General features: G+C 34.9%; 1 pseudogene; it reads right to left on the bottom strand.

Annotated features, from left to right (window-relative positions):
• LOC110258634 overlaps positions 1–27,765 on the bottom strand; it is a 115,277-nt pseudogene that overhangs the window by 9,577 nt on the left and 77,935 nt on the right.

The following is a 27,765-nucleotide window of genomic DNA, read 5'->3' on the forward strand; positions in this document are numbered from 1 at the left end:
CAAATTAGACGAAGACACGATTCAGTTTTTGATAACCAGAATTTGTCCAATTCTTTGTTTGGATATTTGTTATCTGAGGTTAAGTTGTTCTGAGACTCAGAGTGGTTTTGAGATCAGGAAAGAAGTGGCACCTTTTCAGTTTAGCCAGTGGCAGAGTGACTGGCATCAATACAAAAGCACCCCTCTTTTGTCCAGGTGTGCTCCTGTATGTTGTTAATTGTATTTCATAAGAGAGTCTGTGATGCAAACACTTCTAAATATTCTAGTTGTATAAGTTGCTTGGATATTTTGGAGATTAAGTCCTTCTCAGTCGCATCATTTAAAACTATTTTATCCATTCTGAAAGTTGTCTTTTTGTGTTCTTTTTGTTTTCCTTTGCTGTGCAAAAGATGTCAGTTTGATTAGGTCCCATTGGCTTATTTTTGCTTTTATTTCTTTGCCTTGGGAGACTGACCTGAGAATACATCTGTAGTGTTGATGTCAGAGAATGTTTTGCCTATGTTCTCTTCCAGGAGTTTGATGGTGTCTTGTGTTATACATGAGTCTTTCAGCCATTTTGGGTTTATTTTCATGCATGGTGTGACAGTGCATCCTAGTTTCATTGATTTGCATGCATTTTTTTCCACTTTCTCAGAAATAATTGCATAAAAGATTGTCTATTTCCCATTTTATGTTCTTGCCTGCCTTGTCAAAGATTAATTGACCATAGGTGTCTAGGTTTATTTCTGTTTTCTCTATTCTGTTCCATTGGTCTGTATGTCAGTTTTGGTACCAGTATCAAAATGTCTTGATGGCTGTGTCTTTGTAATATTGCATGAAGACTGGGAGAGGTATGCCTCCTGCTTGGATTATGTTCCTCAGAATTTCTGTGGAAATTCTGGGTTTTTTTGTAATTCCATATACATTTTGGATTGTTTCATCTAGTTCTGTGAAAAATGTCATGGGTAATTTAATAGGGATTTCATTGAATTTGTAGATTGCTTTGGATAGTATGGTCATTTTTGCAATATTAACTTTTTCCAATGCAGGCGCATGGAATAATTTTCATTTTGTTACATCCTCATTAATTTCCTTGATTAAACTTTTAGAGTATTCAGAATATAAGTTTTCAACTACATGGTAAGGTGAATACCCAGGTATTTGATTTTTGGGGGTGCAATTTTAAGGGGTAATGTAATTTTGTATTCATTTTAAAACATTTCATTATTAGTAACAGAAATGCAAGTAATTTTGAAATGTAAATTATATATCCTACTTATTTGCTAAATATGTTGATCAGTTCAAGTAGTTTTGGGGTTGAGTCTTTAGGATTTTCTATATATAATAGCATGTCATCAGAATACAGTGAAAATTTTAGCTCGTCTCTACCTATTTGAATAAAATTTATTTCTATTCATTGTCTGATAGCTGTGGCCAGGACTTCCAGTATTATGTTGAATAGAAGTGGTGAGAGTGGGCATCCTTGTCTTGCTCGAGATTTTAATGGGAAGGCTTTCAGCGTTTCTCCATTGAGTGTTATATTTGCTGTGGGTTTGTTCCTAAATGGCTTTGATTATGGTAAGGCATGTTCCCTATATACCCACTTTGATAAGAGTTTTTATCATGAAGTGATGTTGGACATTGTCAAATGCTGCTTCTGCAACTGTGGAAATGATCACATGAATTGACTTTGGTTAATGTGGTGTATGATGTTGGATGATTTGAGTAGGTTGAGCCATCCTTGTGAAGTTGAGATGAATCCCATTTGGTCGTGGTGTATGATCGTTTTTATATATTGTTGGATTCAGTTGGCTAAAATTGTTTGGGCATTTTTGCATCTGTAGACATCGACATTATTGACCTATATTTTTCTTTTCTTTTCTTGGTAGTTTCTTTGTCTGGTTTTGGTATTAGGGTGATAGTGGCTTCATAGAATGTCATTGGGAGTGTTCCTTCTTCTTCAACCTTTTGGAAAAGTTTAAGGAGGATGCATAGATATGCTTCTTTGTATGTTTGGTAGAATTCTCCTGTGAAGAAATTTGGTTCTGGACTTTTGTTTCTAGGGAGTGTTTTTATTATATACTCAATTTCATTTCTAATGATTGGTTGGTTTTGTTGGAATATTTCTTCTTTATTTAGTTTTGGCAGGCTGTACATCACCAGAGTGTTATCCATTTCTTCTAGGTTGTCAAATTTGTTGTCATATAATTATTTATAGTATTCTCCTATGGTTTTTTGGTCTTCATTTCTACATAGTCTGATGACATTTTTATTTATTTGTTGTATTATTTTCCTCAACCCATCTTGAGTTGAGTCCAGCCAGAGGGTTTTCAGTTTTCTGAAGACACACAAATCTACATTTCTGGGAGAAATTTGAAGGAGGTGGACTTAGACTCCAATTTGACTTGACTGCCACATTGTGGGAAAATAGCCTAAGTGACACATTAACCAAAAGGTTGTAGAAACTACAGAAATGATCCCCAGCCAGGTTGCCTTAATCCGTGCACTGGATGGTGTAGTGTGGCTTGTTACCCTACCTCTCTAGGAAATTTTCCTGAGAATGGATATTTTCATGAATTGATCTTTATAGGTATTCCTAAGGAGAGTGGCACTTAAAGGTCACCAACAACACAGAGGACACAATTCGGGTTTGCACTGAATGCTGGCAGTACCCATTGCTTCCTTCTCCCTGAAAACACACCAGGCACCCTGGGGATAACAGACTGCTCACACCAAAGAAAGAGACAGCAAAGATTCAAACTCCCATGCAAAAAAAAAAAAAAAAAGTAACCACCCCCAAAACTACTTCTTGCATAGAATTAGACTTATAAGACTACAGTTTGGCTTCCCCCAATTCACAGGAAACAAAAAAACACACACAGAGAAGCCAGATGAAGAAGCTCAGAAACCATTCCCAGTTAAAATAACAGGGGAACTCACCTAAAGCAGTCAACAATGAAACAGACCACTGCAGTCTGACAGACTTGGAGTTCAAAAGGGAGATAATGAAAATACTGAAGGAATTAAGAGAAGATATGAACAGTAATGCATATTCCTTCAGAAAGAAACTAGAAAGTATAAGGAGAAAAACTAGAAAATTCATTTGTAGAGATACACACTGAACTAGAGGCAATAAAGACCAGAATGAATAATGCAGAGGAACAAATTAGTGACATGGAAGATAGAATAATGGAAATCACCCAAACAGGATAGCAGACAGAAAACCAAATGAAGAAACATGAAAGCGATGTAAGAGACCTATGGGATAATATAAAGTGGGCCAATCTATGCATAATAGGAATTCAAGATGGAAAATAGAAAGAAAAGGGGATTGAAAATAAATTTGAAGAAATGATGGCTGAAAACTCCAAATCTAAAGGATACTGATATCAAGATACAGGAAGCACAGAGGGCCCCACACAAGTTGAACCCAAACAGGCCCACACCAAGACATATTATAATCAAAATGGCAAAAGTTAAAGATAAAGAGAGGATTCTAAAGGCAGCAAGAGAAAAGCAAAGTGTTAATTATAAGGGAACACTGATATGGCTATCAGCTGGTTTCCCTACAGAAACACTACAGGCCAGGAGGGAGGGACAAGATATATTTAAAGCACTGAAAGGAAAAAAAATATGCAACCTAGAATACTCTAACCAGCAAGAATATCATTTAAAATAGAAGGGGAAATAAATGATTTGTCCAACAAACAAAAGCTAAAGGATACAGCAATACAAAACCCATTCTAAAAGAAATACTGAAAGGACTTCTCTAAGTTTTAAAAAAAAAAAAGAGGAAAATATAACATGGAGGAAACCACAATTAGAAAGCATTCACGTAAATAAGCCAGCATACAGATCTAAACATGAAGAAGTTAAAAGGAAAAGAAAAAAAAAGGCATCAAATTCATACAATGTGGGCAAGGGAAGCAAGAAAAATTAGATTCTTTTTCATTCATTTTTTAAAGGATGTGTTTGAGCCTATATGATTATCAGGCTATAGCAAGCAGATATAGGTAGGGGTTAATATATTTAAAAAACAGGGCAACCACAAATCAAAAGCAGACATTCCATTCACAGAAACTGAAAAGAAAAGTATTCAACCAAAAAAATAAATTTAAATCATACAACCAAAACAAGGAAGGAAGAAAAGAGAAACATAGAATCAACTGGAAAACAGGGTTTAAAATGGCAATCAATACATATCTATCTTAAATGTCAACGGACTGAATGCTCCAATAAAAAGACAGAGTGGCAGATTGTATAAAAAAGCAAAATCCTTCAATCTTCTGCCTACAAGAGACTCACCTTAGAGCAAAGGACACACACAGATTGAAAGTGAGGGGATGGGAAAAGATGTTTCATGCCAATGGACCAGACAGGAAAGCAGGAGTTGCAATACTCATATCAGACAAAATGGACTTTTAAATGAAGGCCATAAGAAAGACAAAGAAGGACACTATATAATGGTTAAAGGATCCATTCAAGAATAGGATATTACAATTGTCAGTGTATATGAACCTAATAGAGGAGCACCCAGATACCTATAACAAATAGTAACAGACATAAAAGGAGATATTGATGGGGAACACAGTCATAGTAGGAGGTTTTAACACCCCTCTCACATCAATAGATAGATCCTCTAGACAGAAAATCAATAAAGCAACAGAGATCCTAAAGAAACAATAGACAATTGACATTTTCAGGACATGACATCCAAAAAAAAAAAAAATCAGAATATACATTCTTCTCAAGTGCACAGGGAACATTCTCAAGAATTGTTGACATATTGGGGCACAAAGATAACCACAACAAATTTGAGTATAGAAATTATTTCAAGTATCTTCTCTGACCACAATGGAATGAAACTAGAAATCACCCACAGGAAAAGAAGTGAGAAAAAACGACTACATGGAGATTAAACAACATGGTACTAAAAAACCAATGGGTGAATGAGGAAATCAAGAAGGGAATTAAAAAATACCATGAGGCGAATGAAATGGAAGACAAAACCAGTCAAAAGCTATGGGATGCCACAAAAGGAGTGTCAAAGGGAAAGTCATAGCAATAAGGCCTTCCTCTAAAAAGAAGAAAAATCTCAAATTGACAACTTATCCACCACGTAAATGAATTCGAAAAAGAATAAACAATATCTAAAGGAAGGAAATTATAAAGATCAAAGAGGAAATCAATAAAATAGAGATAAAAACAATAGAAAAAAATCAATAAAAAAAAAGACGTGGTTCTTTGAAAAGATAAACGAAATTGACAAAGCGCTGGCTAGACTCACCAAAAAGAGGAGAGAAAGAACCCAAATAAACAAAATAAGAAATAAAAAAGAAGTCACAGAAGATACTACAGAAATACCAAAATACATGAGAAAATACTATCAATAATGACATGCCAACAAATTCAACAACCTAGAAGAAACAGAAAGTTTTCTAGAGACTTAAAGCCTGTCAAAATGAAATTAAGAAGAAATGGATCAGCTGAAGAGACTGGTCATTAGAAATGAAATTGAATATGTCACAAAAACACTCCTTACAAATAAAAGACCAGGACAAGATGGCTTCACAGGTGAATTTTAACAAACATGCAAAGAGGAAATTACACCCATCCTCCTTAAACTTTTTCGAAAGGTTGGAAAAGAAGTAACACACCCAAAGACATTCTATGACACCACCATCACACTAATTCCCAAACCAGACAAAGATACCACCAAAAAAGAAAACTATAGGCCAATGTCTTGATGCATTTAGATGCAAAAATTCTCAACAAAATTTTAGCCAACCAAATACAACAACATATCAAAAAGATCATGAACCACAACCAAGTGGGATTCATCCCAAGTTCACAAGGAAGGATCAACATACCTAAATCAATCAATGTCATACACCACATTAGGAAAAGAAAAGTCAAAAACCACGTGATCATCTAAATACATGCAGAAAAAAAAAACATTTGACAAATTCTAACAGTCCTTCATGATAAAAACTCATACCAAACTGGTTATAGAGGGAATATTCCTTAACATAATCAAAGCCATTTAGGAACAAACCCACAGCAAATATAATACTCAATGGAGAAAAGCTAAAAGCCTTCCCACTAAAACCTGGAACAAGACAGGGATGCCCACTTGCACCAGTGTTATTGCTGTAGTCCTAGCTACAGCAATCAGACAAACAAAAGAAATTAAAGGCATCCAAATAGGAAGAGAAGAGCTCAAACTGTCATTATATGCAGATGACATGTTATTATATATAGAAAACCCTAAGGATTCAACCCAAAAACTACTTGAACTGGTCAACAAATTCAGCAAGGTAGCAGGACATAAGATTAACATTCAGAAATCAGTCACATTTCCGTATACTAACAATGAAATAGTAGAATAGGAATACAAAAATACAATATCTTTTAAAAGTGCAACTCAAAAAATCAAATACCTGGGAATACACCTGACCAAGGAGGTAAATGACTTATATGCTGAGAACTATAAAACATTAATCAAGGAAATTAAAGAATATGTGAAGAAATGGAAAGATATTCCATGCTCCTGGGTTGGAAAAATTCATATTGTAAAATGGCCATACTACACAAAGCAAGCTACAGCTTCCATGCAATTCCTTTCAAATTACCCATGACAGTTTTCACAGAACTAGAACAAACAATCCAAAAATTTATATGGAACCACAAAAGACCCAGAATTGCCAAAGCAATCCTGGGGAACAACAACCAAGCAGGATGCACAACTCTCCCAGGCTTCAGGCAATATTACAAAGCCACAGCTATCAAGAGAGTGTGGTACTGGTACCAAAACAGACAGGCCGACCAATGGAACAGAATAGAGAACACAGAAATAAACCCAGACACATATGGTCAATTAATCTTTGACAAAGGAGGCAAGAACATAAAATGGGAAAAAGACAGTCTTTTCAGCAAGTCTTGCTGAGAAACTGGACAGCTGCATGCAAGTCAATGAGGTTAGAACACACCCTCACACCATGTACAAAAATAAACTCAAAAGGGCTGAAAGACCTAAATATAAGACAAGACACCATCAAACTCCTGGAAGAGAACATAGGCAAAACATTCTCTGACATCAACCCTACAGATATATTCTCAGGTCAGTCTCCCAAAGCAAAAGAAATGAAAGCAAAAATAAACCAATAGGACCTAATCAAAATGACAAGCAATTGCACAGCAAAGGAAACCCAAAAGAAAACAAAAAGACAACTTACAGAATGGGAGAAATTAGTTTCAAATATTGCAACAGACAAGGGCTTAATCTCTAAAATATACACACAACTTTTACAACTTAACAGCAAAAAAGCCAACAACCAAATTGAAAGATGGGCTAAAGACCTCAATAGATATTTCTCCAAGGAAGATATACAGATGGCCAACAAGCATTTGAAACAATGCTCAACATCCCTGATTATTATAGAAATGCAAATCCAAACTGCCACGAGATACCACCTCACACCAGTCAGAATGGCCATCATTCATAAGTCCACAAGTAACAAGTGCTGGAGGGGCTGTGGAGGGAAGGGGACCCTCCTGCACTGTTGGTGGGAATGTAAGTTTGTAAAACCACTATAGAGAACAGTATGGAGGTATCTTCGAAAACTGTACATAGACCTACCATATGACCCAAGAATACCACTCTTGGGCATATATATGGAAAAAACTCTCCTTAAAAAAAGACATGCAACCGCATGTTCATTGCAGCACTATTCACAATAGCCAAGAACTGGAACCAACCTAAATGTCCATCAATACATGATTGGATTAGAAAAACATGTTATATATACACAATGGAATACTAAGCCATAAAAAAATCAAAATAATGCCATTTGCAGGAACGTGAATGTAATTAGGGAGTCATCCTGTGTGATGTAAATCAGAAAGAGAAAGAAAAATACCATATGATATCACCTGTATCTAGCATTATTATATAAGGCACAAAGGAACCTTTCCACAGAAAAGAAAATCATGGACTTGGAGAATAGAATTGTGGTTGCCAGTTGGGAAGGAGAGGGAATAGGAAGGACTGGGAACTTGAGGTAAATAGATGCAGAATGTTGCCTTCAGGATGCATTAGCAATGGGATCCTGCTTTTTAACACTGGGAACTTGTCTAGTCACTTACAGTGGAACATGTAATGTGAGAAAAAAAGAATGTATACATGTAAGTGTAACTGAGTCACCTGTACAGTAGAAAAAATATGTATGTAAGTAAATGATAAAAAAAGAAATCAAGGAATATAAAGAAATTAATTGAAAAATTGAGAAAATGCATTAAACCAGGAATTCGTTCTTTGAAAATTTTATTAAATAGATAAACTCCTAGCAAAACAAATCAAGAAAAAAAAAAGACAAAGAATCAATTATCAGAATCAAGAATGAAGAAAAGGGAGATCCCATTGTGGCACAATGGTAATATATCTGACTATGATATTTACCTATGGAATTTACTATGAGATTTACCTTAGAAAACTGTACATTGAACTACCACGCAATCCCACTCTTAGGCATATATCCCGACAGAACTTTCCTTAAAATATACACATGCACCCACGTATACACTGCAGTACTATTCGCAATAGCCAAGACATGGAATCAACCCAAATGTCCACTGATAAATTGCAGGGAGCCGAGAAGATGTAGGGACTCAAAATAAGAACCTTGCCTGATGGCAGAAAAACCTGAAGGCAGGTTCCTAACCAAGGGAGGAAATCACCTGAAGAGTGGAAACCAAAGATGGGCTTCTGGTCAGGATAAAAGCCTGCTTGAATGGTGCATGCTGAAGGTGGGCTTCTGGTAAGGATGAAAGCCTGCCTGTAGAGTACAAGTCAAGGGAAGGCCTCAGGTTACATGCCTCTTATGTTGATGTTGAGAACTGTTGAAGTATTGAGGCTTTCCTGGGAAAACAATTTCCATGTTTGCGCTGGAGAACATGAATTGTTTCTCAGGTGACCTAGTCTTTCCTGTTGTTTTATTTGTTTTTCAGTTTTTTCCTCAGACTTTCCTGATTATTTGCTTATTATTCTTATTTTCCACTCTTATTTTCCTGTGGTGACTTGTGATTTAACAAAATTACAACAATAATATAATAGGAATTTCATCCTGAAAGACTTTCCTCTATTTAAGTCCAAATTAAATAAAATATACAGTGTTTATCTACTAACTAGTTATACAGTAAACTTTAGAGTTAGGATTTTAATAAGGTTCATCGAAGTTAGACATATATTATTCTTAACCAAAAGACACCTAGCTATGAGTTATAGAAGTTTTAAGTGATAGCTAGTTAAGTTGATTTATATTTTCTTATACTGTCTCCCTGCCATAACTCTTTAAAGATAAGCACTAGTCTAAAAACAATATTTGTTATGTCTGTGACCTCTTCAACTTGTGGAGACTGGCTGGCCATGGGATGATTTGTACTGAGTCTCCTCCTTTCCACATGATGTTTTGTACCTGATTGCCCTTAAATTGTACTCACTAAATTTAGTTAAGATAAAGATCTTAAAATGTGATGTATAGCTGCTGTACCATGTAAAAGTTAATTGATGTACTTTTAACACTATGATGTAATCTGTAGTTAGAAACTGTCTATATAATCAACCACTTATGCCAATAAAGTTTGAACAGTCCAGCGCCCTGAAAGAAGGGACAAAGAGACTGTCTCCATTACAAAAGCCAACACGTGTCCCTCTCCTTTGGGAAAAGTGTACTCTCTGGCTGCTGGAGCTGGCCCCCAGCAATAAATGATTGGATTAGGAAGACGTGTGTGTGTGTGTGTGTGTGTGTGTGTGTGTGTGTGTGTGTGTGTGTGTGTGTGTGTAGGCAGTGGAATACTACTCAGCTATAAAAAAGAATGAAAAAATGCCATCTGCAGCAACACTGATAGAACTAGAAAATCTCATCCTGAGTAAGTAAGTCAGAAAGAGAAAGACAAATACCATAAGATATCACTTATATCTGAAAACTAATATACTGTACAAAGAAACCTTTCCACAGAAATGAGAATCATGGACTTGGGGAATAGACTTGTGGTTGCAAAGGGGAAAGGATGGAGTGGGAGTGACTGTAATTTGGGGTAAATAGAAACAGAATGTTGCCTTTGGGATGGTTTAGCAATGGGATCCAGCAGTGTAGCACTGGGAACTCTGTCTAATCACTTATGATGGAGCATGATAATGTGAGAAAAAAGAATGTATACACGTATGTGTAAATGGAATACCATGCTGTACAGTATGTATATATATATACATATATATATCCTATATATATGTATATATATATAGGATAAAAAATGGAATATATTTGAAAAAATATAGCTGAAAACTTTCTACATACGTATACACGTTTGTGTAAGTGGAATAACATGCTGTACAGTATGTGTGTGTATATATATATATATATATATATATATATAGGATAAAAAATGAAATAAAAAGGGCATGGAATATATTTGAAAAAATATAGCTGAAAACTATCTATATATAAAGAAGGAAACATATATCCAGATATAGGAAGAAGAGTGGGCTGCAGATAATTTGAACCCAAAGAGAACTACACCAAGACATATTATAATAAAAATGGCAAAAGTTTAAGATAATGAAGATTCTAAAGACAGCAATAGAAAAACAAAGAGTTAGTTATAGGGGAACCCCCATAAATCAATTAGCAGATTTCTCTGCAGAAACACTAGGAAGGCCAGAAGAGAGTGGCATGATACAGTCAAAGTTTTTAAAAACGATAAGTGCACAGTTTACAATACTCTACTAAGAAATATTGTCATTTAAATTAAAAGGACAAATAATTATTCAGACAAACAAATACTAAAAGAATACAGCAACACTGAACCCATTCTAAAAGAAATATTGTAGGAAAAAAGTAAAAACATATAGGATGGAGGAAATCACAATTGGAAAGAAGTCACTTAAATAAGCCAATATGCACATTAAAAAAAGTAATAATAAGCACAGGAAGTGTGAAAGGATAAACATGAAAATGTAATAAAATGCGTAAAAATTATAAAATTTTGAGGAGAGTAAAATAATCTAGACTGTCTTTTTTAAGGATGTTTTTGAGCTTATATGACTATCAGTCTTAATTAGAAGGGAGTTCCCATATAATAGCTCAGTGAAAACAAATTTGTCTAGCATCCATGAAGACACAGTTTCAATCCCTGGCTCAGTGGGTTAAGAACTGATGTAGCTGTGAGCTGTGACATAGATCACATATGGGGCTCCAATCTGGCATTGCTGTGGCTATGTCTCTGGTGCAGGACAGGGGCTACCTAACCTTGGAAACTCCATATTCCATGGGTTCAGCCCTAAAAATAAATAAATAAATAATAAATAAATAAAGATAAAGCAAGCAGATATAGGATGGGGTTAATATATGTAAAAAACAGGGCAACCACAAACAAAAATATACATTAAAAAAAAACAAAAAGAACAGAAGCATAAACATAGAAACAATTTGGAAAACAAGGTTTAATTTGGAAATAAATACATATTTATCAATAATTACCTTAAATGTCAATGGACCGAATCCTCCAATCAAAAGAAAGAGTGACAGTCTTGATCGAAACAAGTAAAAGAGCCTACAATATGCTCCCTATAAGAGACCCACTTTAGGGCAATGGACACATAAATTGAAAGTGAAGGGACAGAAGAAGTTATTTCATGCAAATGGTAAAGACAAAAATGTGGGAGTCGTGATACTCAATCAGACAAAATAGACTTTAAAACAAAGGCCATAAAGAATGTAAAAAGGACATTATGTAATGATAAAATAATCAATTCAAGAAGAGGATATTACACTTGTCAATGTATATGCCCCTAATATAGGAGCAGTCAAATATATCCAAGAAATACTAACAGAAATAAAAGGAGAAATTGATGGGAATATATTAATTGTAGGCGATTTTATCACTGCACTTGAATCAACAGACAGATCTATAGAAAGTCAAAAAGGTAACGTAGACCCTAAAAGACACAATATAATAATAAGATTTTATTGATATTTTGGGGACATTACATACAAAAGAAAAAAATTCCGAGAATACACATTCTTTTCAAGTCTACATGGAACATTTTCAAGGATTGACCAAAATCTGGGGAACAAAACTAATCTCTACTAATTTAGGAGTACAGAAATTATTTCAAGCATCTTCTCTGACCACAATGGCATGAAACTAGAAATCAACAACAGGAAAAAAATGAGAAAAAAATCTGACTACATGGAGCCTAAACAACATGCTATTAAAAAACTAATGGGTCAATGAGTAAATCAAAATGATATTAAACAATACCTTGAGACGAATGACAATGAAAACACAACCATACAAAATCTATGGGATTCTGCAAGAGCAGTTCTTAGAGGGAAGTTCACAGCAATGCAACCCATCCCCAAAACCAAAAAAATCGCAAAACAACAATGTAACCTACTCCTAAAATGATTAGAAAAAAGACCAAAAAAATCTAAAGTCTGCAGAAGGAAGGAAGTCATAAAGATTAGAGAGGAAGTCAATAAAATAGAGGTTCAGAACAATAGGAAAAATCACTCAAACCAGGAGTGGTTTCCTTGAAAGAGTAAACAAAGTTGACATGAGTCTTGGTGGTCAGATTAACCAAGAAGAGTAAGAGAATCCAAGTTAAAATATAATAATAATAAAAAATGGAAAAAGTAGAAACCTCAATGGATACTACAGAAATTAAGAAAAAAACATAAATTATATGCCAACAAATTTGACACCTTAGGAGAAATGGACATCTTTCTAGATATATGCATAGAGCCAACCAAAATTTAGCAAGAAATAGATATATTTTGGAGATTAGACTCTTGTCAGTTGCATAATTTGTAAAGATTTTTCCCATTCTGTGAATTGGTGTTTATTTTTTTATGGTTTCCTTTTCTGTGCTAAAGCTTCTGAGTTTTTTTTTTTTTATGTCACATTGGTATATTGTTTTTATTGTCACTGCTCTAGGAGGTGCATCAAATATGTTGCTGTGATTTATGTCAAAGAGCATTCTGCCTATTTTTTCCTCCACAAATTTTATAGTCTTTAGGTCTTAAATCCATTTGGTTTTGCCTATGTATATGAAGCTAGAGAATATTCTAATTTCATTCTTTAACATGTAGCTGTCCAGTCTTCCCAGTATCACATATTGAAGAGATTATTTCTCCTCCCATATATGTTCTTGCCTCTTTGTCATACATTAGTTACCATAGGTTCTTGGGTTTATTGCTGGGCTTTCTATCCTTTCTATCCATATTTCTTTTTTTTTTTTTGGTGGGGGGGAGCCATTACCATACTGTTCTGATAATTGTAGCTTTATACTATAGTCTGAAGCCAGGGAGCCTGATTTCTCCAGTTCCACTTTTCTTTTTCCATATTACTTTGGATATTCAGGGTCTTTTTTATTTCCATACAAATTTTAAAATATTTTGTTTATGTGTATGGCCATTGTGGTGAAGCTAAACAAGCCTGACTATTATTTATGAGAATGTGTCTTTGATCCCTAGGCTTGATCATTGGTTTAATATCCAGTGATGCCATAAGCTGTGGTATAAGTTGCAGATATGACTCAGATCCAGCAGAACTATGGCTGTGTCATATCTCAGCAGCTGTAGTTCTGATTTGACCCCTAGCCTGGGAACATATACATGCTGCAGATGCAGCCCTAAAAAAAATTTTATTAATATATGCCATAGTTCAGTTTTGGCTGCCAGGGAATGCACTCCCCAAAGGAGAGGGACAGCATTGGCGAATGCACACGGAGACAGCCTCTTGTCCCTTCTCTCAGGGCGCTGGACTGCTAAAATTTTATTGGCATAGATGAGTGTTTATATAGACAGTTTTTTTAACTATAGATTACATCACAGTGTTAAAAGTACGTTGATTAACTTTTACATGGTACAGCAGCTATACATCATGTTCTAAGATCTTTGTTTTAACTAAATTTAGTGAGTACAATTTAAGGGCAATCAGGTACAAAACATCATGTGGAAAGGAGGAGACTCAGTACAAATCATCCCATGGCCAGCCAGTCTCCACAAGTTGAAGAGGTCACAGATGCAAGAATTTGGCATTCAAAAATATTGTTTTTAGACTAGTGCTTATCTTTAAAGTGTTATGGCAGGGAGACAGTATAAGAAAATATAAATCAACTTAACTAGCTATCACTTAAAAGCTTTTAAAATCAAGGACAAAACTCACAGCTAGGTTTCATGAATAATGTATGTCTAACTTCGATGAACCTCGTTAAAATCCTAACTCTAAAGTTTACTATATAACTAGTTAGTAGATAAACACTATGTTTTAATTAATTTGGATTTAAATAGAGGAAAGTCCATCAGGATGAAATTCCTATTATATTATTGTTGTAATTTTGTTAAATCACAAATCACCACAGGAAAATAAGAGTGGAAAATAAGAATAATAAGCAAATAATCAGGAAAGTCTGAGGAAAAAACTGAAAAACAAATAAAACAACAGGAAAGACTAGGTCACCTGAGAAACAATTCATGTTCTCCAGCGCAAACATGGAAATTGTTTTCCTAGGAAAGCCTCGATTCTTCCCCATCAACATCAACATGAGAGGCATGTAACCTGAGGCCTGCCCTCGGATTGCACAGTACAGGCAGGCCTCAGCCTGTCCTTGGTTTTTCACCTGTACAGACAGGCTTCTATCATGACCAGAAGCCCATCTTTGGCTTCCACTGTTCAGGTGAGCTCCCTTTCTTGGTTAGGAACCTGCCTTTGGGTTTTTTTTTTTTTTTCCTTCAGCCAAGGTCCCTTCCTCAAGTCCCTGCATTGCCTGGGCTCCCCACAAATATAAATAAGGTCATTGGTAATTTGATAGGGATTACAATGAATGTATAGGCTTCCTTGGGTAGCATAGTCATTTTGATGATATTGATTCTTCCAATCCAAGAGCATGGTATATGTTTTAATTTTCTAATGTCATATTTGATTATTTTCATCAGTGTCATAGTTTTAAGAGTACAGGTCTTTTGTCTTTTTAGGTAAGCTTATTCCCAGGTGTTTTATTCTTTTTGATTTGATGGTAAATGTGGTGTTTTCCCTAATTTCTCTTTTTGATTTTTCACTATTAGCATACAGAAATGGAATAGATTTTTGTGTATTAATTTAGTATCCTGAAACATTACAACTCATAAAATACAAAATGAAAACAAACAATGAAATGGAATATTAGGCAGAAGACCCAAAAAGACATTTCTCTAAATAAGACATACAGATATCCAATAGACACACAAAAAGATGCTCAACATCAACAATGATTAGGGAAATGCAAGTCAAAACTATAATGAGGCTCCCCTTCACACCAGTCAGGATGGCTCTCAACATTCATTTTTTTTTTACATATAATAAATGCTGGGGAGGCTATGGAGGAAAGAGAACTTTCTTTCAATGTTGGTGAGAAGGTAAATCGGTGCAATCCACTATGGAAAACAATATGGCAGTTCCACAAAAAACTAAATATAGAACTAACATATGATCCAGCAATCCCACTCCTGGGTATATATCCAGGCAAAAATTTCATTGAAACAAAATACATGCAAACATATGTTCATTGCAGCACTATTCACAATAGCCAAGACATGGAAACATCCTACAGGTCCATCACTAGATGAATGAATTAAGATGTGGTACATATAAATAATAGAATACTCCTCAGCCATAAAATGAACAAAATAATGGAATTTGCAGCAACATAGATGCAACTAGAGATTCTCAGACTAAATGAAGTGTGTAAGAAAGAGAAAGACAAATACTATGTGATATCACTTGATGTGGAATCTAAAATATGGCACAAATGAGCCTAATGTACAGAACAGAAACAGGATCACAGACAGGGAGAACAGATTTGTGTCTTCCATGCAGAAGAGGCATGAGAGTAAGATGGACTGGGAATTTGGGTTAGTAGTTACAAGGCATTACATTTAGAATGAAGAGGCAATGAAGTCCTAAAGTATAGAACAGGGACTGGGTATACTCCCTTGGGATAGAACATGATGGGAAATCACATTAGAAAAAGAATATGTGTGTGTGTGTGTGTGTGTGTGTGTGTGTGTGTGTGTTTGTGTGTGTGCATGCATGTGTGTGTGCATGTATGGCTGTGTCACTTTGTTATGCAGCAGAAATTGGCATGACATTGTAAATAAAACATACTCTAAAAATATTGTGAATTATTATTTTCTGCTTTTGTGGGTTTTACTTTTGTTCTTTTGGTAAATTCATAGTACCAAAAAAATTCAGTTGTGATTCCTTCACACACTGTCCTTTCCATATGTATCACCTAGGGATTTTAATCCTCACTTGCTGTACCATAGATTAAGCAAAAATGGAAGAAGTTCTGAGATCAAGGTCCTATGAAAAAGCCAATTTCACACAAGTAACACGAAAGAAGCATTTAGTAAAGTAGTAGAAGAACATGCTGTCAAATGAGAAAACTAGGGTTTTATTGTTTATACATTGTCTATTCAGAAACTATCAACGTGAACAAAGAAATGGCAAGATTCATTAAAAGTCATCAAAATGGCTAATACATAACTAGCCACTAAAAATCAATCAACAAATATTAGTTTTGGTCTTATTTTACTCTGTCAATGTTCTACCAAAATTCTTAGTTTTCTTTCAAACAAACTCACAAATTTGTCCACAGGGTAGGTGGCTATAGGACGTATATAGTTGAAAATACAAGGAAAAATGAGTACCACTACTGTAAAGTGTGATCCACATGTAGAGAGGGCTTTGTGTCTTCCTTCAGAGCCATGAAATTTCAGGGAGTTTAGGATGACACTATGTAGGAGATGAGTAGCAAAAAAAATATGCAAGCACATTCCTCTAGTGTTAGCTGATACCACCATTCCATGCCAGTAGGTGTCACTGCAGGCAGGTTCCATCAGCAAAAAGAAATCACACATGAAGTGGTCAATGACATTGGGACCACAGAAAGTCAGGTCAATCATGAAAAGAATCTCTACAGTCACATGTAGTACCCCCCCAATCCAAGCTACCACCACAAGGAGCTGGCAGAGCCCATGTCACATGATGGTTGTGTAGTGCAGAGGCTTGTAGATTGCCACAAAGCAGTCATAAGCCATGATAATGAGGATGATAACCTCTGATCCTGCAAGGAAGTGTTCCAAAAAGATTTGAGTCAGGCAGCAACCCCAGGAGATGGTTCTTATCTGGAACAGGAAGTCAATGGTAATTTTGGGGGTAGTAACAGAGGTGAAAGCAGTATCTATGAAGGACAAGTGAGTGAGAAAGAAGTACATGAGAGATGGAAGTGTGGGGCTGAGGGAGATGGTAATAGCAATGAGCAGATTGGCCAACAAAGTAACTAGGAAAATGAACAAAATGACCATGATGAGTATTTTCTGCAAGTGTGGATTCTGTGTAAGTCCCAAGAAAACAAATACAGTCACATTGTTGGGAGGCATGTGGAGATCATTTAGGTAAAAATATCTTCCTGGAGCCTGAATTATCTAAAACAAATTAAAAAAACTATACTTCTTAATACAGAGAGAATGTATCCCATATTTTTGAGAAAAAAATAATGAAACAGAAATCACTGTAAATGTTTAGCATATCCTTGGCACTCGTGTCCCCAGTTCTTATTTAAATTATTTGTTACTTCCTCCATGATCATTTGCATTTACATCTCTTCAAAAACCTACTACCTGTCACCTGAGATACATGGATAGGGCAACATTCAATGTGTAAATACTGTGCTATATACATGAAATCAGATTTTCCTCCTGCCTCAAGTGCAAATAACATTGCAAGTCTTCTCAGTGTCCTAGTTTCTGAGATTTTCTCTGTGTCTGTGAGCTTATACCTTGTAATATTCAAATGTATCTTATATACTGAGTGTCGCCCCACAGATTTAAGAATTATTCCCCCTTCCATGAGAATTGACATTTGAACCCTTAACTCTAACAGTGGAAATAAAGACACCATCAATAAATATCTATCACAAGCAGAGTTTTGAGATATGTATTTAAGCCATTGGTGACACACTCTCCCTGGTAATCCCTAGAACACGTATCTATTCATGTATGTTTCCTCACTTACTGTAATTCCTGGCATGATGTCTGCAGTGTCTAAATCCTATAAAGCAATGAGTAAATGTTTAGTGGATTGACATTTTCCATGGGTAAAATAAGACTACTTCCCCAGATCATAAACCTGGCAGGAATTCAAATGTCCTATATATATACTGCTCTGTTTATAATTTCTATCTATATTATGAGAAACATAAAGGGATGCTGAAAGGAATCTGTCCACCCTTTAATAGTTTCTGACACAGTTTATGACATAAATATACATAATCACCAATAGAAAAAACTGTGTACTGTCTTATTTTACTGTAGATAATTAGTGTTTTTAATTGATATTTTTTATTCTTCAAAATTATATTCAACATACAATTTAAAATAGTCATATTCAGTAAATGTAGATCTTCTGTAACTTGGTAAAAAATAAATAAATAAAAATAAAAACCTCTTGCTGAATTTCACATTGTGGCAAACTAGGTTAAGATCTGACTATAGCAGCCCAGATTTCTCAGGAGTTGTAGGTTCAATTCCTAACTCAACACTGTAGGTTAAAACATCAAATTTTTGTGTAGATTTGATGTAGATCCCAGCTGTGGCTGTGATTCAATCCTTGGCCCATTAGGCTGTGATTACAGCCATACAAGTTAAAACAAACAAACAAACCCTCAAAAACTCTTGTATAGGCATTTATTACCAAAGTTTCTATCAAGCAAAGTAAATTTTCTTTTCAGTGTTTTAGAAATAAAAAATAAATGTGAAAAACAGACAGAAACAGTCTAGGTAAGATAGAGAGATAATGTACTATATATTTTTATATATAGTAACTAACACAAGAACACATAAAATCTATTACCTACTCTAAATACATCCTGAAGTTCACTCACTCGATAAATATTTTTTGGATACTTATTATGTATATTAATGTGTTCATGCAAAGTCTAAAGAATCTTCCTGTTAAATGCCCTGAATCCCTGAAATTTCATTATCAAACATCATCAAGGCATCCATCCATGATATGAATGACATTCCCATGCCTTTATAGTTCTGCTGCATGCATTCTCATGCCATCTTCTCCCATCTTACCACAGCTTCCTTCCTCCATCATTCCAGGTTACAAGCTATTTCATTATTAATAAAATGAGAAATTTGGGGACATTAATTTCCTAAGACAAGGGAAAAGGAGGTATAAATACAATAAAATGCATTGGACAAAAATAAGCATTTTCTTTCAAAGATATATGAGTAAAGAGCTTTATTTTTTTAATTATCAAAACAAAAAATTCTATAAATATGTGGAAACAAAGTGCAGCAGCTCCTTTGTATTCACTTATTCTGTTTAGGGCTCCCCTAACAGATCAGAAGAGTAGAGAATATGTAATGTAAGTGTAAGACATGAATGGAAAAAGTGTTTTAAAAGTAACTTGAAGAAATAGAAATCACTTTTTCATTTTTCTTTGGCTCTTGCAATATACCATCTATGAATAAACCCCAAAGGAAAATTTTTAAGGGAGGAAAATTATCATTTACATATACGTCAACACAATTATTAAGAGCTGGTGAAAATTTATAAACAATGTTTATTGTTCAACATTGGAGAAATGGATTATTAAAACATAGTTTTTCTCTTTGATTAATGTATAGGTTTTAACAGAGTTGTTTTAAAATTTTTGCGATATCAAAATTTTTATGATGTATTCTTAAATGGGGAAGATGGAGAAAATCATGAATTGTAGTATTATTCTAATTAATTATAACTATTTTATTATTATTATATTTTGAACTTATGTCAATAAGAAAATATATCCCAAAATATTTTTACTGCTAAGTTGGTATTCTTGTACTTGAGTCTATATTTTGTGATTTTTTTTGTGTGTGCTGAAAAAGGGGTGAGGATGAAATGTGATTTCATTATATATAAGGTCCATTTAAACCTAAGAGTTTATAATTATACAATTTAGTGGAAAAAAATCTCACCTATAAACTTGTCTGACATAACTCCATGGCCAGGGCCCCAGGCAGCTGCTATTTCACCAAGAAAGAGTCTATAAGATTACAAATGCCAACAATTTAGCCTCAATATTTCTTTGTTGATTTATAAATGATATATTTGGATAAGCCTTAAAAGTGATACTACATGTGCTGTTTTCAGGCAAATTCTATGAATTTTCTTAGCTGTGGCTAAATGGACCTCATGGGTATTTTACCACCATTAGTAGACCTTGCCAACAACCCAATTATTTCATTTAAGTGATTAGAAGAAGAAAACTTTTAGAGCATTTAATTTTGAATTCATCCTTAAGTTATTCTTGTCACAAAAATAATATGACAAGAAAAAAAAAGAAACAAAATATGACAAGTTATGATTTTAGGTATTTGATAACATACAAGCATATTATGGAGTCTAAATATTAAGGGTTGTGCAAATTAATAATTTAGGAGGGTAACTATCTGATTTTTCAATGTTATAATAATAATTTGTTTTTAATTGATCTACCATTGATGCATCATAATTTTAAAATATTTTTTCAAATATAAATTGAGTGATAATTATAAACCCTATTGAAATATTGGAATTTCACATCAGGTAAATTTTATAGTACTTCTTTAAAGTTTGTATTGTGCCAATTCTGGTCTTAAATTCATATGATGGTGGTGAAAACAGTTATATTCTTCAATTATTCTTAGAGATTGTAAAATTCATATATTTCAATCATTTAATTATAATTGTAAGACATCCCAATGGAAGAGAAAAATAGAAAATTAGTATTCACAATTTAGAACAAATTAACATAGATAGGGAATTAGAACTTAATTTTCCAAAGGTAAAAATATCCAGGTCAAGATTTTCATCTTTAAATCATTGTCTTACAACTAAAATTTGGACCAGGATTTTCATTTTAAAGTATTGTTTTACAACTAAATCATGTGACACATATATGCTGCTACCAACTCTTAAAGCCAGTTATGATTATCTATTAAAGGAAATAAACACCAGTGTTTGAAATTATTTTGTAAATAAATTTAATTCAACCCATAAATATTCCTGTAGAGAAACTCACTAAACATATTCAAATATGTTTGCATTAATAAGAAAAATAAGTTGTTCATAATTCTGGATGGACTCTAGAGAATATGGTCACTTATGAGTAACATGTGTCATTAAGGAGAAGACTTGATGAAAGCTGAAACCACATGACTAAACTTAGTTTGAATGGACATCTCACTATTATATTTCTGAAATAATATTTGTAGGTATAGTTGCAAAACAAAGGCTGAGTGATGAGTTGAAAATATCTAAAGAATTATAATATGAATTTAGCTGAAGAGTCAAGTTGAAAATGTCTTTAAATTCTGTTTAAACTCTGAAATGAAAAACAAAGTCAAATCAGAGAATCATAATGTAATGAAAAAGTCATCAATCCCAACCTAATGAAGGATATGAATCCATTCACAATGGTTCATTAAGTGGTCACCACCTTCTATTTAGGAGCTATAGAGCTAGGTAGAGAGCAAGGGTAGAATCCTTACATCTAAGTAGTTTAGCTCTCTAATCCCTAGAAGAGCCTAGAAAGGAAAGAGATTAGAATAGGTCTAAATCTGTAAATGATGTCTGTGAATATAATGTTTCAAAGAGGAATTGAAGGAGAGATAGTAACACAGATTCTCAAAATGAAGGGTAACAAGAAGGAAAAAAGGAAAAATTTTACATGGATCTTATGACTGTTAGTCAGAAGCTGATTGAGGTGTGGGTTGAACATTGATATTTTCAGGGACTAATTTCACAAAAACCAAGTACCTGCCAAATTGTCTTTATGGACAGCTTCATGCATTTCAGTAGATAGTAGGACCATGTTCTCCAAATAACAAAGCACTCAAGAGCAGAGCTCACATTGTTTTAGTCCATCAACAAAGCATTTTACCAAAAAAGGACATCCCCTAAGTTGTTTATCAGGAACAATAGGTGGAGTGTAGTCTCATGAGTCTTGCAATTTTACTTCAAATTGAAGTAGAAGCAAATATAACAATATTATTTGGGGAGTTCCCATTGTGGCACAGTGGTTAACAATTCTGACTAGGAAGCATGAGGTTGCGGGCTCAGTCCCTGCCCTTGCTCAGTGGGTTAACGATCTGGTGTTGCCGTGAGCTGTGGTGTAGGTTGCAGACGCGGCTCAGATCCCATGTTGCTGTGGCTCTGGCATAGGCTGGTGGCTACAGCTCCGATTGGACCCCTAGCCTGGGAACCTCCATATGCCACTGGAGCGGCCCAAGAAATAACAAAAAAAAGACAAAAAAACCCCAATATTATTGGGATTAAATACATTGGCTTGGGTAGAATTACAAATGGTGGAAACATCTTCCAATGTTACTAAATAAAACACCTGTAGAAATAGAGTAAGTTGTTTAACATTTAAAAAGGAGATGATGATGTAATGTGAAAGAAAACTCCTATCTCCTGATCCTGAAGTTAGTGTTCTTAATTTCCAAAATGATTTTGTAACCATATTATGCTTGATGATTGTTATCACTGAGTCTGATGATTTATTCAGTAGAATATATGGTAGCCATGAAGAGGGAGCTGGATCTTTCTGTCAAAAGAGGAAACTCTAAACACAGCTATGACATTCACACACATTTGTATTTAGATATCAGACTTCATTTTTTAGAAGAAACAAAATAAATTCACAACAAATTTAGGTATTTGGTAGATAAATTCTTTCTTTGACCAGCTATGGAATGAATTATATATATGATTATTATGAATTATTATATAATAACCTTATTTAATAATCTTCTGGAATTCCTGCTGTAGCTCAGTTGTTAACAAATCTGACTAGGAACCATGAGGTTGTGGTTTTGATCCCCGGCCTTGCTCAGTGGGTTGAGGATCCAGCACTGCATGAACTGTGGTGTAGGTCACAGATGCAGCTGGGATCCCACATTGCTGTGGCTCTGGCATAGGCTGGCAGCTACAACTCTGATTAGACCCCTAGCCTGGGAAGCTGCATATGCCACAGGAGTGGCCATAGAAAAGGCAAAAAGACAAAATAATAATAACAATCTTCTAATGAAGTTGTCAAAGAGAATTTCAAATTCAAGGAACTAAGTATAAAACCAGCTTTCTAATAGTGTAATTATTTTACAGCTATAGTCTACTGTGTGTTTTTGAAGAGCATGTAGCTTTAATTGCTAGTAATTGCTCATATAAAATTATCACTTTCCTTTGCATATAATCAAAATATTTTCATTTACTAAATTATAATTAAAATCCATACCAAAACATTCTACATAATGCAAAGATCACAGAATGTAAAGGAATGTATTATGCTTCAAAGATGACTTACAGGTCCTATGGTCTAATAATTTAAACTTTCTAATCCCCCATTTTTTTCTGTAAAATTAGAATACTAAACTTGAATATTATAGTGTCATTTGACCATTTGAGAACACTTCAAGGAGTTTCCATCTTGGCTCACCAGAAAAAAATTTGACTAGTATCCATGAGGTTATAGGTGCAATCCCTGGCCTCATTCAGGGGGTTAAGGATCCAGCACTGCTGTGAGCTGTGGTGTAGGTTGCAGATGCAGATCAGATCTGGCATTGCTGTGGCTGGGGTGTAGACCAACAGCTACAGCTCTGATTCAACCCCTAGCCTGTGAACTTCCATATGCCATGGGTGTGGCCATAAAAGAAAAAAATTAAAATAAAAAAATGAAAAATGAAATACTTCAAAATGTTGAAATCAGGTTAAAGACAGTAAGCTAATATTTATAATCACTGACAACTTATCCCAAAAGTATTAGTAATCCAATATTGGATAGCTGTATCAATTATATGCCAAGAGACTACTCACAGGATTTTTTTTCTATTTCATATTCCACACCATCCTAGATACCAGCAGGACATACAGCTTTCTAAGAATGCACTGGTTTTATATGTAGGTATAGTATATAACTATGTAATTATAAAGGAAAAATTTCAATTACTACAAACAGTAGAGGTTCTGATGAAATTCTGATATTTCTCTGACAGAACTGACATGACAGAAAGAGAATCAGATTTGTTTTTAGAAGAATGCAGATCTGAACACTATCCCTGCCTGTAATATTGGGTGGGTTATTTAACTTTTTTGAACTTCACTGTTCTTCAAATGTAGAATGGGACTAATCATAATAAAAACTACATTGGAGAGATGTTATTATTGTCAGGTGAGAAGTATGGAAAGAAGCTTATAATAATAAATATGACAATGTAAATATAAAGATAGAAATAAAATTTCCATACTATATTATTATTATTTGAAATTTAATTTCTGTTTAATACCCTTTAACTGACATTTTGTGACCTCTGTTTTCCTTAATGTGTAGGGAACAGAGTTTAACATGGGAGTAACAATAGTAGAGAATACTGTTATGGATTCATCTGTGGAAAAAGTAGCTACTGATTTCATAATAAAATACAGGAACAAAGAACAAGACAAAATTGTGATGAGCGAGCTGTAGGTAGGCAGGGCTTTTTCCTGCACAGGATGATCACATAGGATACTAATAACATTATTGATCTATCACAAGCATCACCCCACCATTGAGGCAACCAACAGACCAACAAGGAAAGTATCAGGGCAAGCAAGTTGTATCAGGGTGAAAATGTCACAAGAAAAGTGATTCACGTTATTGGGATGAGAGAATGGAAGCCAGAAATTGTCAATATTAGGGGGTCCATAAACAGATACCACTTGCAGCCCCAATCACCTCAAGGGCACCACAGAGAAGGGCACTGTGACTGAACACCATCTGATGGTTCTCTTGCACCCCTCAGAACACAGTGGCCCTGCTGCTGCCACTGCACTCTGCGCAGTACCCCCACACTTGATATCTGCCACTTCCCAGAATCCTGCAACTAGGAGCAGCCTGTGCATCACCTCCTATGTAGGCTAAGTGAGACAGGTTGCTTCATGCATGCTCTATAGGGGGTGGGAACAACTGATAACAGATATCACTGACTCCAGGGAGAGGCAGGGCCTGTTCCAATTGGGGTGCCTGAACAAGCACCACCTGTGGTTCCAATCACCTCAGGAGAGGGCACTGCAATTGAACACTGGAAGTTTTTGCTCTCATTCCACTGGGAACTCACACACCCTGCTGCTGCTATTGTGCAATTCTCTGGACACCTGGTAGATCAGCCTAGAACAAATTACCACTTCCCAGGGCCCTGCAACTAGAAGTAGCCTGTACCGCCTTCCTGCAGGTGCTTTCTTCTGTTGAGAGCCCAGCAACCAGGCACTGTCTGCTGGCCCTAACCATTGTCTCCTTCTTCCTGAAAACACACTGAGCAGCCTGGGGATAAGAGCCTGCTCACACTTAAGAAAGAGACAGCTAATATTCAAAATCCAAAACCAAAAATAAACATTAACCACTTCAAAAAAATACAAAGCATTGCTCTGGCATAGATATAGCCTTACAAGAATACAGTTTGGCTTACCCAAACTCACAGAAAAAGAAAAACATAAGGGAGATGAAGTTCAGAAACCATTCCCAGGTAAGGAACAGGAGAAATCACCCAAAACAGTCAAAAATGAAACAGATTTCTGCAGTCTGACAAGACTATGACTTCAAAAGGGAGATAGTGAAAATACTGAAGGACTTAAGGCTGAATATCAAGGAAATAAGACAAGATACAAAAAGTAATGCAGATTCACAAACTTAAGCTACAAGAGTACAGCTATACTAAACCCATACATAAAAAAATACTGAAAGGACTTCTCAGAAAAAAGGAGCAATAATAAGAATAAATTGGAGAAAAACACAACTGAAAATCAATCACATAAGTAAGCTGGCAAACAGATCTAAACATGAAGATGTTTTTTAAAAATAAATAAATCAAAGACATTGAAATCACACAATGTGGGGAAGGAAAGAAAGAAAATGTAGATTTTTTTTTAATTTACATGATGTGTTTGAGCCTTTATGACTATCAGGCTAAAGCAAGCAGATAAAAGAATGGGCTAGCATACTTAAAAAAACAGGGCAATTACAAATCTAATCCAAAAATTTCCTTCACAAAAATTGAAAAGAAAAGTATTTATGCATAAAATAAATGAAACATCAAAACAAAACAAAAAAAAAAAGGAATGGACATAAGAGAAACATAGACTCAACTGGAAAACAAGGTTTAAAATGGCAATTAATACATATCTATCAATAATCCCCTTAAATGTCAATGGACTGAAAGCTCAAATCAAAAGACACAGAGATGCAGATTCGATAAAAAAGCAAAATCCTTCAATCTTCTGTCTACACGAGACTCACCTTAGGGCAACGGACACACAGAGGATGAAAGTGAGTGGATGGGAAAAGATATTTCATGCCCATGGTCCAGACAGGAAGCAGGAGTTCCAATACTCATATCAGACAAGATAGACTTTAAATCAAAGGCCATAAAGAAAGACAAATAAGGACATTATTTAATGGATAAAGTATCCACACAAGAAGAGGATATTATAATTGTCAATATATATGCCCCTAACACCCAGATACCTACTACAAATACTAACAGACATAAAAGGAGAAATTGATGGGGAACACAATTATAGTAGATTTTAACACCCCGCTCACATGAATGGACAGAGCCTCTAGACAGAAAATCAATAAAGCAACATAGATCCTAAAGGACAAAATAGAAAAGTTGGACTTAATATTTTCATGACATTACATCCAAAAATACTAGAATATATATTCTTCTCAAGTGCAAATGGAACATTCTCAAGAAGCAATCACATATTGGGGCACAAAGTTAACCTTACCAAATTTAGGAGTGTAGAAAATATTTCAAGTATCTTCTTTGACCACAATGGCATGAAACTAGAAATTAACCACAGGAAAAGAAATGAGAAAAAATTACTAAATGAAGACTAAATAACATGCTTCTAAAAAACCAATGTTTTAGTGAGGAAATCAGGAAGGAAATAAAAAATTCATCTAGGAGTTCCCATCGTGGCGCAGTGGTTAACGAATCCGACTAGGAACCATGAGGTTGCGGGTTCGGTCCCTGCCCTTGCTCAGTGGGTTAACGATCCGGCGTTGCCGTGAGCTGTGGTGTAGGTTGCAGACGTGGCTCGGATCCCGCGTTGCTGTGGCTCTGGCGTAGGCCGGTGGCTACAGCTCCGATTCAACCCCTAGCCTGGGAACCTCCATATGCCGCGGGAGCGGCCCAAGAAATAGCAACAACAACAACAACAACAACAAAGAGACAAAAAAAAAAAATTCATCTAGACAAATGATAATGAAGACACAACCACTCAAAATCTATGTGATGTTGCAAAGAGAGTAATCAGATGGAATTTCATAGCAATACAGGCTTTCCTCAAAAAAGAAGAAAAATCTCCAATTGACAGCTTAATCCAACACCTAAATGAATTAGAAAAAAGAAGAACAGAAAAATACTAAATTCAGAAGAAATAAGGAAATCATAATGATCAGAGAGGAAATCAATAAAATAGAGATTCAAATAACAATAGAAAATCATAAAACCAAGAGCTGGTTCTTTGATAAGGTAAACAAAATTTATAAACTACTGGCTAGACTCACCAAGGAGAGAAGAGAAAAATTCCAAATAAAATAAGAAATGAAAAAGAAGTCACAACAGATACTACAGAAATAAAAATAACCAAGAGGGAATACTATGAACA

The sequence above is a fragment of the Sus scrofa genome, unplaced genomic scaffold (genome assembly GCF_000003025.6).
Source record: "Sus scrofa isolate TJ Tabasco breed Duroc unplaced genomic scaffold, Sscrofa11.1 Contig26, whole genome shotgun sequence".
NCBI lineage: Eukaryota > Metazoa > Chordata > Mammalia > Artiodactyla > Suidae > Sus > Sus scrofa.